The 14,667-nt window shown below is 41.3% G+C and overlaps 1 long non-coding RNA gene and 1 pseudogene across 1 annotated transcript in view; both read left to right on the top strand.

Annotated features, from left to right (window-relative positions):
- The first annotated feature begins 489 nt into the window (after positions 1–489).
- Positions 490–14,667, top strand: part of LOC122901100 — an 86,268-nt gene continuing 72,090 nt past the window's right edge. Inside the window, exons 1-3 of the long non-coding RNA XR_006383358.1 lie at positions 490–507; positions 5,663–5,792; positions 12,324–12,413. This is a non-coding gene — a long non-coding RNA (uncharacterized LOC122901100). The remainder of the gene's footprint in view (positions 508–5,662; positions 5,793–12,323; positions 12,414–14,667) is intronic.
- On the top strand, positions 13,680–13,862 carry LOC122901418 (annotated as a pseudogene).

Genomic DNA, 14,667 nt, shown 5'->3' with positions numbered 1-14,667 from the left:
TAAAACCGCGAGGCCCGGGTGCTGCGGCTCCCCACCCCCCTCCCGGAGCTCCTCCGACGCAGAGCGGGAACCTGGAGCCCAGCAAGAGTGGAAGCTCCGGGGGCACTTTGAGCCTTGGGACCCTGGAACTCTTCAGCAAGAGTAACAAAGCTGCAGGCTTCCGGGCTGGAGGAGCTGAGCTGACGATCTGCACGTTGGAGGGGACAAGGAACTCCGCACACAAAGGCCGCGCCCCTTGGCTGACCACCACAGCGTCCTGCGCGGAGAAGTGGCGGCGGCGGGGCGCGATGGAAGAGGTGAGGGGGTAAGGGGTGAAGGGAGGAAGCGCTGAAGTGTGTAGGAGAGTCAGGCGGACAGGAGCATATGAAGCTTCTAACTTGGGAACTGTGCAAAAAGAAACCACTGCCCAAGTTCCCCAGGAGCTGTATCACCTCCAAAATGCTTCCATCCCTCCGGGACCTCCATCTTTCCAAGCCCCAACCATGAAAGAAACTGCCAAATTAGCAGGTAAATCCTACACCCTGTCCCTGGGGTTGAAGACCAGGCAGAGTGGGTTTGTTAGTAAGTATCTGCACTGTGGGGGTGACAGGGTTAACTTTCAGGGCTGTCGGACATTCACTAGAATGATTTCCCCTCTCCTTGATGCAGACTTAACTGATAGCTCTGGGAAGTCCAAGATGACAGATTTAAAGTGGATGAGAACTGCCGTGGACAGTTACTGTCCTTTGTGCAGTCTGTCTGTCTGGGCACTCAGGAGATGCAAGTTCCAGTTACTGTCCTTTGTGCAGTCTGTCTGTCTGGGCACTCAGGAGATGCAAGTTCCAGAGAGAGCCTGTACCACCTTCTAAGGGCCTGTGTGTGTGTGTGTGTTTAGAGCTGGGGCTTTGCAGCTTGGGAATTACTGATTGTTTTCCAGTGTGATCCAGTCCTAGAAACATCAAGACCCCAGTGACAGCAATCCCTTGTTGTCCCCCACTCTTTGCCCTTTTCCAGTGAAGCGCACAAATAAAGGCTTGACCCTTCCTTAGGAGGTGGAGGGGCTGCTGGATGACAAGAGGCGGACACTGAGACAGTAGGTGTGGTGGCTTCTGCTGCACACGGAGAGGCTTGCAGGGAGGCGTGTCATGATTTCTGGCCAGGAGGTTTTAGAATTTGGGGCGTATGTCTGCGGCCCTCCACTGTTGGAGCTGTCAATTTAAAGTGAATCTGGAAACTCTCCTTGGCGGAAACGGTGAAACAGCGGCTTTGGTGGTTGTGATTAAAGACCATTGAAGAAACGTGTGGCAGTCCTCTAGGTTACCATAGAGCAGACACTGAGAACATTATGAACAAGGGCAGGCGAAAAATAAACATACGTAAGTAATGGATTCAATCAGGAAATTGAGAGTTTCTTCTTTAAAATATGCACGTATTATCAGTTTAGCACCTTCTACCATGACTTCATTTATAGTGAGATTGCTAGAAAACTTCCCACTCTAGTTATGCTCGTTGTGAACTTCTGAAATAGAAATTTTGAGTATTTTAAGATAAAATCTGTTCAGTAGGAATGAGCATAGGCTTAGAATGTATTGATGCGATCATAGAACAGCGGTTAGTCTTCCTAGCCCTGTCCTGAGAGCGTCCAGACTGCTCCAACATCTGGCCTGGAGGATGTAGGTTCTGGTGCTCAGGTTGTTCATAAACACATTTACTTAAACAACTGAAGCAGAGATTATTTCCATGGCGCTCCATGGAGACCTTTGCTCTTACTCTTCTTACTCGCTACTTTAATAATCACATTTTTAATATCATTGCCATTAAAATTATTCATTCCACTTAAAATTTGAAGTTTCTGAAACTTTTTCACTTCTTTAAGCAGTTACCTCCAAATTTCTGACTGTAAAAGGAAGTTGCAAACACCTCAAATATATAGGTACCATGAAGCAAAGGACTTTGGACTAGAAATACATACTGTTATCCAAGCTTCAAATTATCCCTTACCTAATCTTGAAAGATTTTGAACAGAATGAGAGAGGGGAGAATGCACTTTAGGCAAACCAGATACTTGTTCATTTAAGAAATAAACAGTGCATCTTGGAACACTACATCAAAAACTAATGATGTACTGTATGGTGACTAACATAACACAATTAAAAAAAAAAGAAATTACTTAAATTTATCGCCAGATTGTGTGTGTGGGGTGGGGTGGGGGGTGTGTGTGTTGCCAGCACGGTCATATGATTATACTTCTAAGTCATGTAGGGGGAGTGTGGGTCAGATTTTTGATCAGTGACCTGCTGTGCGTCTACGAGGGTTACTTATTGTAGTAATAAGGGTGGTGACTGATGATGTTTGAGCACTCAAAGTGTGCGAACTAGTGAGATTTCTCTCTTGACTGAAGTCCTTCATTTTTTAATCTTAACTGCCCACACATGCACACCCCATAACCTTCCCTCTCTGACCTCAGAGGCAGAGCTCATCAATTTCATCTACCCAGATATATCCATTTCAGTGTCATGGAGAACATAAAGTTCTTATTTTTGTAAATTGGTGTAGAATCAGAGAAAACTTCTCAGATCAGAGGAAACTTCTCAGTAATGAAATGAAAAGGAGAGTGGAGATTTGAGTGCTAGCCCTCTTTATTTGTCACGTACCTTCGGCAAGCTCACGTAATAATCTGAGTATAGATTTCCTCACCTGTAAAGTGAGGTCAGTGTTAATCAGAATTAATGGACAGAATGACAGATCTTGATGCACATGGAAGGACACTGTTGTGTTGAAGTCTCATTCATGTGTGTGTCACTACCATTTCCAACACTTTTGTTTTCTCTCTGATCAGTAGTAAAGGAAATAGTTCATCGACCCCAAATATGAACACAACATCTGAAATTCATGGTTGGTCACTATGATTCTCCCCCAGAAAGTGGGCAAAGCCATCACATATCCTTCGAACCTGTCTGATCTTTAGCTAAAAGACTGAACTAAGGATATGGTGATTATATGATTATAGACTGCCAATATAACTTTTCAAATATTCTGAATATTTTTTTTGCCTACTTCCCCACTCCTTCTTGCCTCTTTCCTGTGCATGTTGCTAATGCTCTTGGGCCAGCCATCTGAGGATGCATGTAACTTTGGCCTTGCACATGGCTAGACCTTGCTTTATTCTGTGTGTGTGTGTGTGAGAGAGAGGGAGAGAGAAGAAAAAGAGGGAGAGAGAGAGAGAGAGAGAGACTGAGAGAGAGCGAGTTCAGAGGAATTTCTACGATTTTGAGCCATTATTTAAATTCAGGTACTGACCTTTGCAGCCTTGTCATCCAGGGCAGACTTTCTTGATGGGAATCTTTGCAAGATTTGGACCAAATGAGGGTGTACTGTGGCATTCAGGGGCCTGAGCACAGATTATTTGTCAGGAGCAAGAACGTATAGCTTCTATACAACTCATTTCATACATGATCTAACTTTATGTGATTATATGCACTGCCTTGTGGGGTGTGTTGTGTGTATTATTCCTTCCTCCACCGAGTACCGGAATGCTAACCAGCACTAGCTCGTTAATGCCTGTGAAATTCTTCTTAGGTAGGTGGTAAGCATTAATATCTTTTCCTCACGTTTTTATGCTGAATGCGATTTAAATGTTTCAGTTTCTTACTCCCGTCCTTTCTCCCTGGCACCATTGCTCATAGACAGTCATCTGCATACATAACTTATGTCATTACAGTGGTATTTATGTTGCATTTATCAAATTGCCATGACTGTCTGATTATGTGACGTGCATGTCTTCTCCCTCGGTTATTTTTAGACTTGAAATATATCAACGCTACCTTAGCAACTAAACCGGGCCAGTTTTGTTTTTTTTTTTATTTTTTTTATTTTTCAAGATTTGGTTTATTTATTTGAGAGAGAGAGAGAGCGCAAGCAAGGGGAGCTGTAGGCATAAGGAGAGGAAGAAGCAGGCTTCTCGTTGAGCAGGGAGCCCGTTGTGGGGCTGGATCCCAGGACCCTGGGATCATGACCTGAGCTGAAGGCAGAGGCTTAGCTGACTGAGTTACCCAGGCGTCCCTGAACCGGGCCAGTATTTTTTTGTCGCTGTTGTAAAATGTTGTATATTCGTCATTTTTTAAAATGTCACAATAATCTTGTAAGTGTTGAATGATTACTCACTCCCATGACATTAAACAGGAACCCAAGGTTCAGAAAGAATAAGTCCCATGGTCAGGGACAGAGCACAGTTTGCAAACTTTTTGGATCTGACTCCCAAATCTATGTATGCTTTGTAGATTTTAAGGTAGGACATAGAAATCAGAGCCAGTCGAGATCTCTTTGTAAAATTATTACTCATGAATGGATTTCAGAGGATATTGGGAAGAGGCACGTCCTGGCACAGATGCTCTGTCTCCTTGAGAAAAAAGAACGCTTTTAATACATACCTATCCAATTTCACTCCTGAACTCCAAAGTGATTCCATTGTTCTCACACTCCCCTCTTCATCTTCAGAGAGCCTTAAGAGCAACACGTGAGTGATTCACTGAGCACAAATTTGTGTGAAAATTTTGAGATCTTATCTAACTTCATACATGTCCGAGTCCACAAAAAACCTGATTTAATTTGACATCGGTTGTGAAAACCAGGTTGGGTGATCATTTATATACATTTAAATTTTCATAGAACTGACTTTTAAATTTTCATAGAATTGGCTTTCTTTAACAAACTCATAGTTTTCCTTTGCTGATCAGGGCTCCGGTCCTGATTATGAAGGCAAATACATTGTGACATGGAAAGCAAGATGCTGTAGAGGAAGAAGGCGTAAGACGTGGGGGCAGATGGGCCAGTTTGAATCTCCTTGCTAGCAATCTTTAAAGTAGGGAGACTGTCAGCTTTCTGCTTTCTGAGGACACATAGTCTGTTGTTTCTTTGAAGCTCTACTCAGTTCAGATACATTTTTGTGTCTTTGATTTGAGAATGTTGAGCTCCTTGTATTTATAAGTAAAGTTTTGGGGACACAAAGATGACACATTGATCTATGTCCTTGACTTGGGAGTGAGGAAGCCTTGTATTTTACATGATTAGATTATCTCCCTATTGTTCCCATACATATGTGTTTACATCCCTGAAGTTTGAAACCCACTGTTTAAATCAGGTACTGGTATTCGTGTTAAGATTAAAAAAAAAAATAGTAGTTTGTTTTATATCACCTTTGTGTTGGAAAACATGGAAACTTCAGCAGCAAAATGCATAATCCAAGAGTAGAAATGACACTTCATTTTGGGATTTGCTGGGACCTTCTATAAAAGATCGTTAAATATTGACTCTGGGGAAGGGGAGGGGAGTGGAGGGATGGGTTAAATAAGTGATGGAAATTAAGAAAGATATTTGTTGTGATGAGCACCAGGTGTTGTGTGGAAGTGATGAATCACTATATGAGACTGGCATTGTACTCTATGTTAACTAACTGGAATTTAAATTAAAAATTAAAAAAAAATGACTCAGGGGATGATTCACATCTTTAAAAAAAAAAGTATGAATAGAATAGAATTGGACATGAAACCATAGAATTGGGCACAAACTATATGGAGTGTTTTCTTATTTATATGAACAGTTGCTAACATTTAAGGAGTACCGTGTGCCAGGGACAACACTAACAACATTGTGCAAATAATCTTACTAACTTTTCATTCTGCAGATATCGCTGAGCACCGGTGATGTTCCAGGCACTGATGAAGAGATGTGTGTGACGTGGTATGGAAAGTGATGAACGTTCATTTGAGGCTATAGAAAGACACAGGTCATCTGAAAGCAGAACTGCTATAGAGGTAAAGTTGAGATGGGAACCTTCTGGCAGGGATGGCTAAGAAGGCTTATAGCAAGGATGATGCTTTAATTGGGCAACGAGTAGTAGCAAGGACTTTAAAAGGAGAATTTTGAGATGGGCATTGTTCATGGTAGGCAGAAGAACTGCAGGAGAAAACAGAGAGGAAATTCCTTAATATATGCTATCAATTTTGAATGATAATATGGGTATATTATATGCCCAATGAAAAATTGAACATTGGTGCCCCCCCAACAAAAACAAACAAAAAACCCCCTACCTCATCCCTTAGACTTATGATTGTCCTTATTTGCACATTTAAATCTCATGTTGGATGCCGTAGCTTCTTTTTATCCTGACTTACTTCTCAAGCACAATTTTCAAAACGAAGACTGTCTTTTGTTGAGTAAATTCTGTCAGGCACATCCTGAGCCAGGTTCCCCAAAATGCCACTTTGTTTTATGTCTTTAAATTTATAGGCAAATCTATGATCTTTCTTTATGTGTATCTGGATTGTTGTACCATACTTCTCAAAAGTACGAAGAATGCACCTGTGTCTCCAAAGGCAAACTGGCCAGACCTCCTCCCTGCCATGGCCAGAGATGCTGGCCTGGAAGAGATGGGACAGCCACTGCAGAGAGCAGACTCCGCTCCCATCAGATGTATGTGCAGGAGAGGAACAATTTTCCTTCTTTCCTCCAAGGTTCTTCCAGTTGGTTTAGGAATTAAATCGACATGAGACAGAGTAACAGGATAAAAACAAAACAAACCAGAGTACACACAGGGGCACAATAATGAAATTGAGACTCCAGGAAATGACCAGGGCAGGCAATTTTTACAACTTTCTAGGCGAAGAGACGATAAATCTCTGAGGAATTGACAGGACAAGAAAATGTAACTTTGGGAGCTACAGATGATAAGGAATTTTAAACGGATTTGGCTAGGAAAGTAAAAGAGTATAAAAAAGTAACACGCTTGTTTATAAAGCCTTCTTGGGCCAAATTTCCTGTAAAGGAAAGATTCTTTTTACCTGTGGTACAGAGAAGGAGATTTACTTCTTGCTTTCTGGAGACAAAGGCAGGTTGAGGAGTGGGGTTGGCGATCAGAGTGCTCTTTTTGTGCTGGCTATCTTATAAGTGACTTTTATTTAAAATAATCAGTGTGCCAAAGTAACACGTTTGCATGTAGCCCACTCTTCACCCTTACAGATGCAATGGTTAAAAGCTTGGCAAGAAACATAGGTGAAATCTTACTACGCAAGGTTCATCCCGAAAGAACAGAGATTATTCTAAAATTCTGATGGGGATAAAAGGACCTGAATGTTCTTGAAGGAAGCCTGGCATGTACTTTTACGTGTCCATCAAAGCCGTCATGTCTGCTTCTGCTGAGATCTACTGAATATTTTTCTACTACCTTAGATCAGTAACGTGCCTTTTTACTGTTCAAAATGCTTTACTTTTGAAGAATTTTGTCATATTTCTTCAGTTTTATTATCATCGTAGTCCTAAGAGATAAGAAGGACAGATAATATTACCTACACTTTGTGCTAGATGAAACTGAGGGATGGCTCGTTTAACAGTGTGATTTACGTGTCAGGTGTTGGAAGAAAGGGAGGCTACAACCTAGGACACAGAATTCCACTGATACCTGTGCTTGCTCAGGCCATTTGCCATGGGTTGGGGACAGGGTTATGTTTGGCGTAAGCCTTCCTTCCTGCCCATCAGGAACCACCAGTGGGTTGGGGCCCAGGGCTCCTGGGGTTCAGGAGAACTGATGCAGGGGATAGGTGCTGGGCTTTAGAACAGGTTGTTTCATTCAGGGTAATTGATGGGCTATCATTAGCCTTGTAAAGTGATCGTACAGGGTGCTAATAAGCTTTACTTCAAGTCGGGTGACACTGCCTAATGATAGAAGTGTTACTTTTTTGCTGACAATTGTACATCAGTCATCCCTGGCTCCTTTCACTCTTCTTGTGTCTGACTGAGACTGGGGGTTGGAGACAAGGCAGAGGGGAGTTTGCCGAACAACTCTGTTCCACCCGGCTGTGCTCTCTACATCACATAACAGAAGCTGACTTTTTTTTTTTTAAGATTTTATTTATTTGACAGACAGAGATCACAAGTAGGCAGAGAGGCAGGCAGAGAGAGAGGGAGGGGGAAGCAGGCTCCCTGCTGAGCAGAGAGCCCGACGTGGGGCTCGATCCTAGGACCCTGGGATCATGACCTGAGCCGAAGGCAGAGGCTTTAACCCACTGAGCCACCCAGGCACCCAACAAAAGCTGACTTTTAACAACTGTGGTAAGTCACCATTAGCTTTTCAGCAACCCTCTCTAAGCCCACTGCAGAGTGTCATCACTATTTTATAATTTAATCCTTCCAACAACCCTGTGAAGGGGGTATTATTCCCATTCTAACACTGGAAATTGAGGTTTAGAGTATTGCTAACTGGGATCCTTGGACAGAAATTTGTTAGAGGACAATAGGAGTTTTGGGCAAGGCCCTTGGGGCTTATGCTTAAGCACAGGGGAGACAGAACAAAGGAAAGGGTCCATCTGGCTGGCTCTCAGAATGGAGGCTGAGGAGGCTGAAGTGGGAAAGGAGAGACACCTGAGCATGTAGGGGTGGGGGATATAGGAGGTGGGGAAAATAGGTGATTGGGCGTCACCGTGGACTACATGTCTCCATAGCATGTTAAATCTCCACCCTTGGGTGTGATTTTTAGTGTTGTAATGAGGGAGAAAGTTGGTGAAAGGTCAGGTCAGGCCTGGGGTCCACCTGGGGCACAGACTGGTTTTGTTTGGCCTTCACCAGTCTTCCTGGTAGGTCCCTCTTTTGGTAAATACACTTCTTCCATGTACCTGCAAGATACCTACTCAAGAGGCAAAAGTTTCAGCTACCAAGAAATGCTGGATTTCAAGGTCAGAGTTGAGGGAATCCAAGTCTAGCTCCTACTCTGTCTCAAGAGGGGTTAAGCAAGCTGCCACAAATCACCTAGCTGGTAAAAGCTTGTACATCAGAAATTTGAGTTTTGCTCTGACTTTGACTGCAAAGCTCTTTCTATGGTCATACTAACCTTGTGTATTGGGTTCATTCTGAAATTTCTTTTTTTTTTTTAATTTTTTTTATTTTTTAAAGATTTTATTTATTTATTTGTCAGAGAGAGAGGGCGAGAGAGCAAGCACAGGCAGACAGAATGGCAGGCAGAGGCAGAGGGAGAAGCAGGCTCCCTGCCGAGCAAAGAGCCCGATGTGGGACTCGATCCCAGGACGCTGGGATCATGACCTGAGCCGAAGGCAGCTGCTTAACCAACTGAGCCACCCAGGCGTCCCGCATTCTGAAATTTCTTAGAGAGGAATTCCTAAGCCAGTTCAAGTGATGACAGGGGAATCCTTGGCATGAAAAGAAAAATCTAAGTGTACTCCCTTCCATGTTACTCTGCTCTCAGGGTGCTGGCTGGTTCTCAGGGTGTTTGATTCCTTTCATGATGTCCACACATTCCTGTGAGTGACTCCTGTGACATCATTAACTTGTCATTTCCAGCTTGCTCTCCAGGAAGAATGAATGTGTGCAAACTAGCATTTGATTTCTCCCTGTTGGCTACTGATCTAGAGAGATATGGACACTCACATGGACCTCAGGCTACCAAGACATGTTATTGGGTAATTAGCTAATCCTACTGTGCCCAAGCGCCAGAGGTTTGATGTTTCCGGCCACTTCCCTAAGGAGAATAAGAGAGGATATAGGGATCCTAACTCATGGGTCATCTGATCCAGGCCTTGCCTATTTGGAAAGTCAAAGGCTTTTTTAGTTCCTCACTTCTTTCACTTGATAAGAATCATGTAAAAGATTTTTGTCACCCACGTCTGGAATTTCCACCTGACCAGCCTGGGTTTTGAACTGAGCAGCCTTGTGTTCTCCAACAGGCAACCAAGACTACATTCAAGGGTGTTCCTCAGGCCCCCACATTGAAATAACCTGGAGTGTTTGAAGTAAATGTAGCCTCTAGAATTTGTATTTATTCTGTTGAAGGGGGTAGGAGAGTGAGCAGGGGTATTTATGTTTTAATAATCCCTTAGGTGATTCTTAGTAACACTAAAGTTTGAAAAATATTTCCCTAGAGAATTCTTCTATAGGCTTTAGGGTCCATGAACTTCCTGAGATTGCCTGCACATTGTGTGTATATGAGCATGTTTTATTTTTCTGGAAAAAGTTGAAGTCCGCAGCTTTCAATAACTTCTCAAAACAATCTGAATACAATGGGGTCCGACGTGCCAAAGCTGACTAGAGGAGAGAGAATGATGCACGTAGAAGATACCAGAAAGAGGAAAGACAATGCTTTTCCCTGGAAAGCATTCTTTCTACTGTTGAAATAAACACTTCATAGTTTGTATGAGAATGAGTTTTTGGTACCATTTTTCTTGGTTCTCCATATAAAGAAGATTTGTGTTCTGAGGATGAAACATGATATACTTTTTTAACTCTAATATAATGATCAGTAGTAAAGATTCTGGAAACAGACTTCTTGGGTTTGAAATGCTGCTTCATCATTTACTAGCTCTGTGACTTCATGAAAATAACTATGACTCTATGCCTCTATTTCCTCATACATAAAAATATTCTTTTTATCGGGTTGTTAACAGTCTTAAATGGGTTGATAGCCCTTACCCCACATAGTTCCTGGCATGTAGTAATAAACATTATCTTTGGTAGTAGTAGTAGTAGTAGTAGATGTCGTCTTTGAATTAATAAGAGCACACCCTTGTAAGAACGTGTAATGCCCATGTAGCAGATGTATAATGTATATTGTCTCTCTCTTCTGTAATTCTGCTCTCTCTCTTGTCAGTTTTCATGTCTTAGAGGGTTGGGGTCATCCCTCATATTTAGAAAAAATTGTTTTTATTCTTTTTTCTATATATCCCTCACAGCACTTATAACTATTCACTCAGAGTAAATTCTTACTAAATTCTTGCTGTGTGACTTTGGGTTTGTATGTTTTGGGGTGGTTTTTGGACTTTTCTTGGTCCACAAAAGCAGCTAATACCCATCTTCTTGTGCATCAATGTGATAAAATGTTATACACCTATTAAGTGCATTATAAATCTGTATTAAATGACTTAGAAAATGTATACAGCAAAGCAAAAGCAAAACCATAAATTTTTTAAAAAGTAAGATTTTAATTTCCCTGAAGGTACAAATTTTTGTCTGTTGTGTTCTCTGATGTATCTTAATTATCTAACAGGGCATCTGGTACATAAAGGGGTTTGGTATACCTTGTCGAATATGTTTCTATTTTTGTAGAAGAAAAGAAAGAAAATATGAAAAAACTGTAGAAAGAGTAGACTAAAATATTATCATTGATCATGACTGTTTTGACTATCATTTAAATTGTTGTTTAAATTTTTCTTCTATGAATATATGCTACTTTTATTACTTAAAAAATATTTTAAACTAAACCAAAAAAGAACATGAATCTTATAAGCTTCATTATACTTAATTCTAGCACCTAGACTTCACCAAAAACCCCCAAATTTCTAATTACTAGTGTAGATAGTTTTGATGACAAAGGTGGTAGGAGATCACTTTGTATGTTTCTCCTCATCATGTGATAGTGACTGCAGCCAAGCCTTTCCTCATCAGTTTGGTTTTCTAATTAGAAAAGAGACACGTATTGGGGACCCCTGGGTGGCTCAGTTGGTTAAGCATCTGCCTTCGGCTCAGGTCATGGTCCCAGGGGATTGAGCCCTACACAGGCTCTCTGCTTAGTGGGGAGAGTCAAATAAATAAATAAAGTCTTTTAAAAAGAGACACATATACGGAGGTATTTGCCCCAACATGACTGTGTACTATATAGTAGATGTTTTGGTGACCTGTAAGTCCAACGAAGAAAACATATATCTCAATTTAAATCTCAGACATTAGCTTGATCTGGATATTCATCTACATAATTACCTACATGTACATATTCATATATGCACACCCCCCCCACACACATACACACACACCCTGAGCTATATGAATACATAGTGAGTCAAGCACTCATATTTTACCTGTAACTCCTCACCCATGAAGGTGAGTCACTAAAAGTCTCGCATGGCCATGGAAAAGAACTTTGATAATTGCATTGCTTAATTGAAAGGCAACCTCAGACAAAGGAATAGAGAAAGAAAGAGAAATAGAACAGACAGAGGTTGAGGTACAGAGAGAGAAAGAGAAAAGACCCCAAAGACTATGATAGAACCAGAGTGAGAGAGAGAGAGAGAGAGAAAAGCAGGAAGGAGTGAGAGAGAGGGAGAGGGAAAGAGGCTATGTCAGAAACATGGAGACCCAGAGATCCAAAGAGCAAATCGTCGGCAGAGTGAGAAACTCAGGGAAGCCAATGACAGTGGAAAACCTATAATTCATCAATGTGTTTCAGAGTTCCAGAATGGAACTTGTTCTTAAGATTCACTAGAACCTTTCCTACTAATAAGGGTTTTTTTGTTTGTTTTGTTTTGTTTTATGTTTTAGTATAAGTTCCAATGTTTTTTCTTCCACAGATACCATGTCTCACTACTAAAGGACCTGAAATCTATGCCCAATTGAGGGGCACAAGGGAAACCAACAGCCACCTCAGTCCCCTTATGAAGGTATGTGCTTCTGGTTTCTGATGTTATAAAGAGATGGTATTTTAATTTTTTTTTTTTTTTCTCTTGGCTTGGAATGGATTTTACTTTTGAAATAGTATTCACCTTTGTGGATAGATTTCTAAGCAGCCCCCAAAAGCCTAGGGTCCTTGTATTAGAGCTTATGTCATAATTTATACATCGAATGGGATAGATAATTTTACAGGTTCATCTGAGCATGAAACTAGAATTAGTAATTTCATTTCTAGTGAAAACTGTATGTTTAGGCAATAGGGGAGCGCCAACAACTTGGATGCATTTGCTTTCATTTTTGACTCTGCAGACGTTCCACAAAGGTAGTTAGTAGCTACCTAACCACATACACCTGTTCTTTATGGTGGGGGGAAAGTGATTTAGGAACTTTTTTTTTTTTTTCCTTCGAAGAAACTGGTACAGATCAATCACTGTGTATTTTTGCTGTCTTTAAAGGTACACTTTGGTTAGTGGGGCTGCACAAAGGATATACTCAACTAACAGTGCATTTTATAAAACCTTTTTAACAGTCATTAATTTGGGACATGAGACCATCACTCAGTATATCGCGGTGGGCAAACTATTTGGTTTGCTACCTGTTCTTCAAAGTTAAGTTTTATTGGAACACAATCTCATTCATCTGTAGCTGTTTTTGTGAAGCACCCGGTAGAGTTGAGTAGCTCTAACAACGACCATAGTCCTGCTGAGCCTAAAATATTTCCTATCTAGCCCTTTGCAAGAAAAGCTTGTAAACTGCTGGGCTAGATCGTGGGGAGGAAATTTTATCCATCCCCTTTATACTTGTCTCTGCGGTTTTTAATTTTTTTCTTGCCATGTGTATGTATTCCTTCTGTAACAAAATTATTTTAAAAAAAAAAGACAATGAAGACATCTCAGATGACTGTGCTACTTGCTAAGATGCTTTGCCTTGAGGTTTCCTACCCATGGTGGAGGGGGCAGCCAGCTACTCAGACATAAAAAATGTAATTTAGAGTCCTAAGTGCATAGTAAGTAAAATCTAGATTTGTGCGAAGTCCTGTGAGGATCTCTGGGAGGGGGAAGGAGTGACTTTATAAGGAATTAATATTTGAACTGGCCTTTAAACAAGATTAGGGTTTTGCCAACCCAGGGACAGCTGGGAGGGAAAGGATCTGTGTAGCCATTTTTTCCTCCCTTTTATAAGAACTAGGTCCACCTTGTGGTTCTTCGTACACGTAATAGGATGTGATCCATCATTTTTCCTTTTTAGTCTCCCCTAGCTTTGCGCAGTGGCAGTATCGTAGCCAATGAGGTTTATCCGAGGCGCGATTATTGCTAATTGAAACCTTTTTAGTCTCCTCTGTGTCCATGCCATTTGGGACTCAGTCTAACAGCCCTTCAATACCATCTTTGATTTCCTTTTTTTCCCTTTGAGCATTGCGTCTTTGACTAGACCGAAGGCTCTGAGCTCTCTCTCTCCTCTCTTCACAGTTGACGTTGACTAGCATGGTTGTGACGAGCTTTCTTTCCCCTTGATATTTGTTATGTTGCTCCTTTTATACAAGATGGGAATGAGTGGCTCCGTCGTTTCCTTGGGCATGGGGCCTGAACCAGAGCGGTTGTTGGGGGCATTGTGACAAGTCCGTTGTCATTTTCTATTAGTGCAGTATTGTTACCCTGGGAAATGTGACGATAGACGAAAGAGGGAATGACATCCTTATTATCTACAGTCTACCTGTTGCATACATAAAAATGTGAGAGGGGTGTACATCAAGGAGGTACTCTTACCTCCTGGTTTTAACCTTACCGGCTTTCTCAGAGATGCTCCCAAAGTAGAAAGTTAACTGTTCCCAGAATTTGTAATTTTTTTTTTTCCGCCGATGACTCCTATCCATCTTTTCTTTCCACCATGGGATTTTTTTAAGTAAGTAAACATTGAAAAGTGTCCACAACATTACTGCACTACATTCATAAATGTTCACACCTGTGTAGCTAATGCTGCCATCAAGAAAAGAGCATGAGCAGCTCCCCAGGACCTGACTCATGCCCCCTGATAGTCAGTTCTTCCCCTGGGGATACCCTGTTTTGACTTTAAAAAGCATAGGTTGGTTTTACTTGGTTTTATACTTCATATGAAGTTTGTAAAAATGGAATCTAGTTCTATGTCCTTTTTTAATGCTTGTGTTTTTGTTCAATATTATGTTTTTGAAAAAAAATATTATGTTTTTGAATTTCTTCCATATTGTATTTACTTGTGAATTATCTA

The sequence above is a fragment of the Neovison vison genome, chromosome 2 (assembly GCF_020171115.1).
Source record: "Neovison vison isolate M4711 chromosome 2, ASM_NN_V1, whole genome shotgun sequence".
NCBI classification, from domain to species: Eukaryota; Metazoa; Chordata; class Mammalia; order Carnivora; family Mustelidae; genus Neogale; species Neogale vison.
The sequence above is the reverse complement of the archived record's forward strand: the minus strand, read 5'-3'. Positions and strand labels throughout refer to the sequence as shown.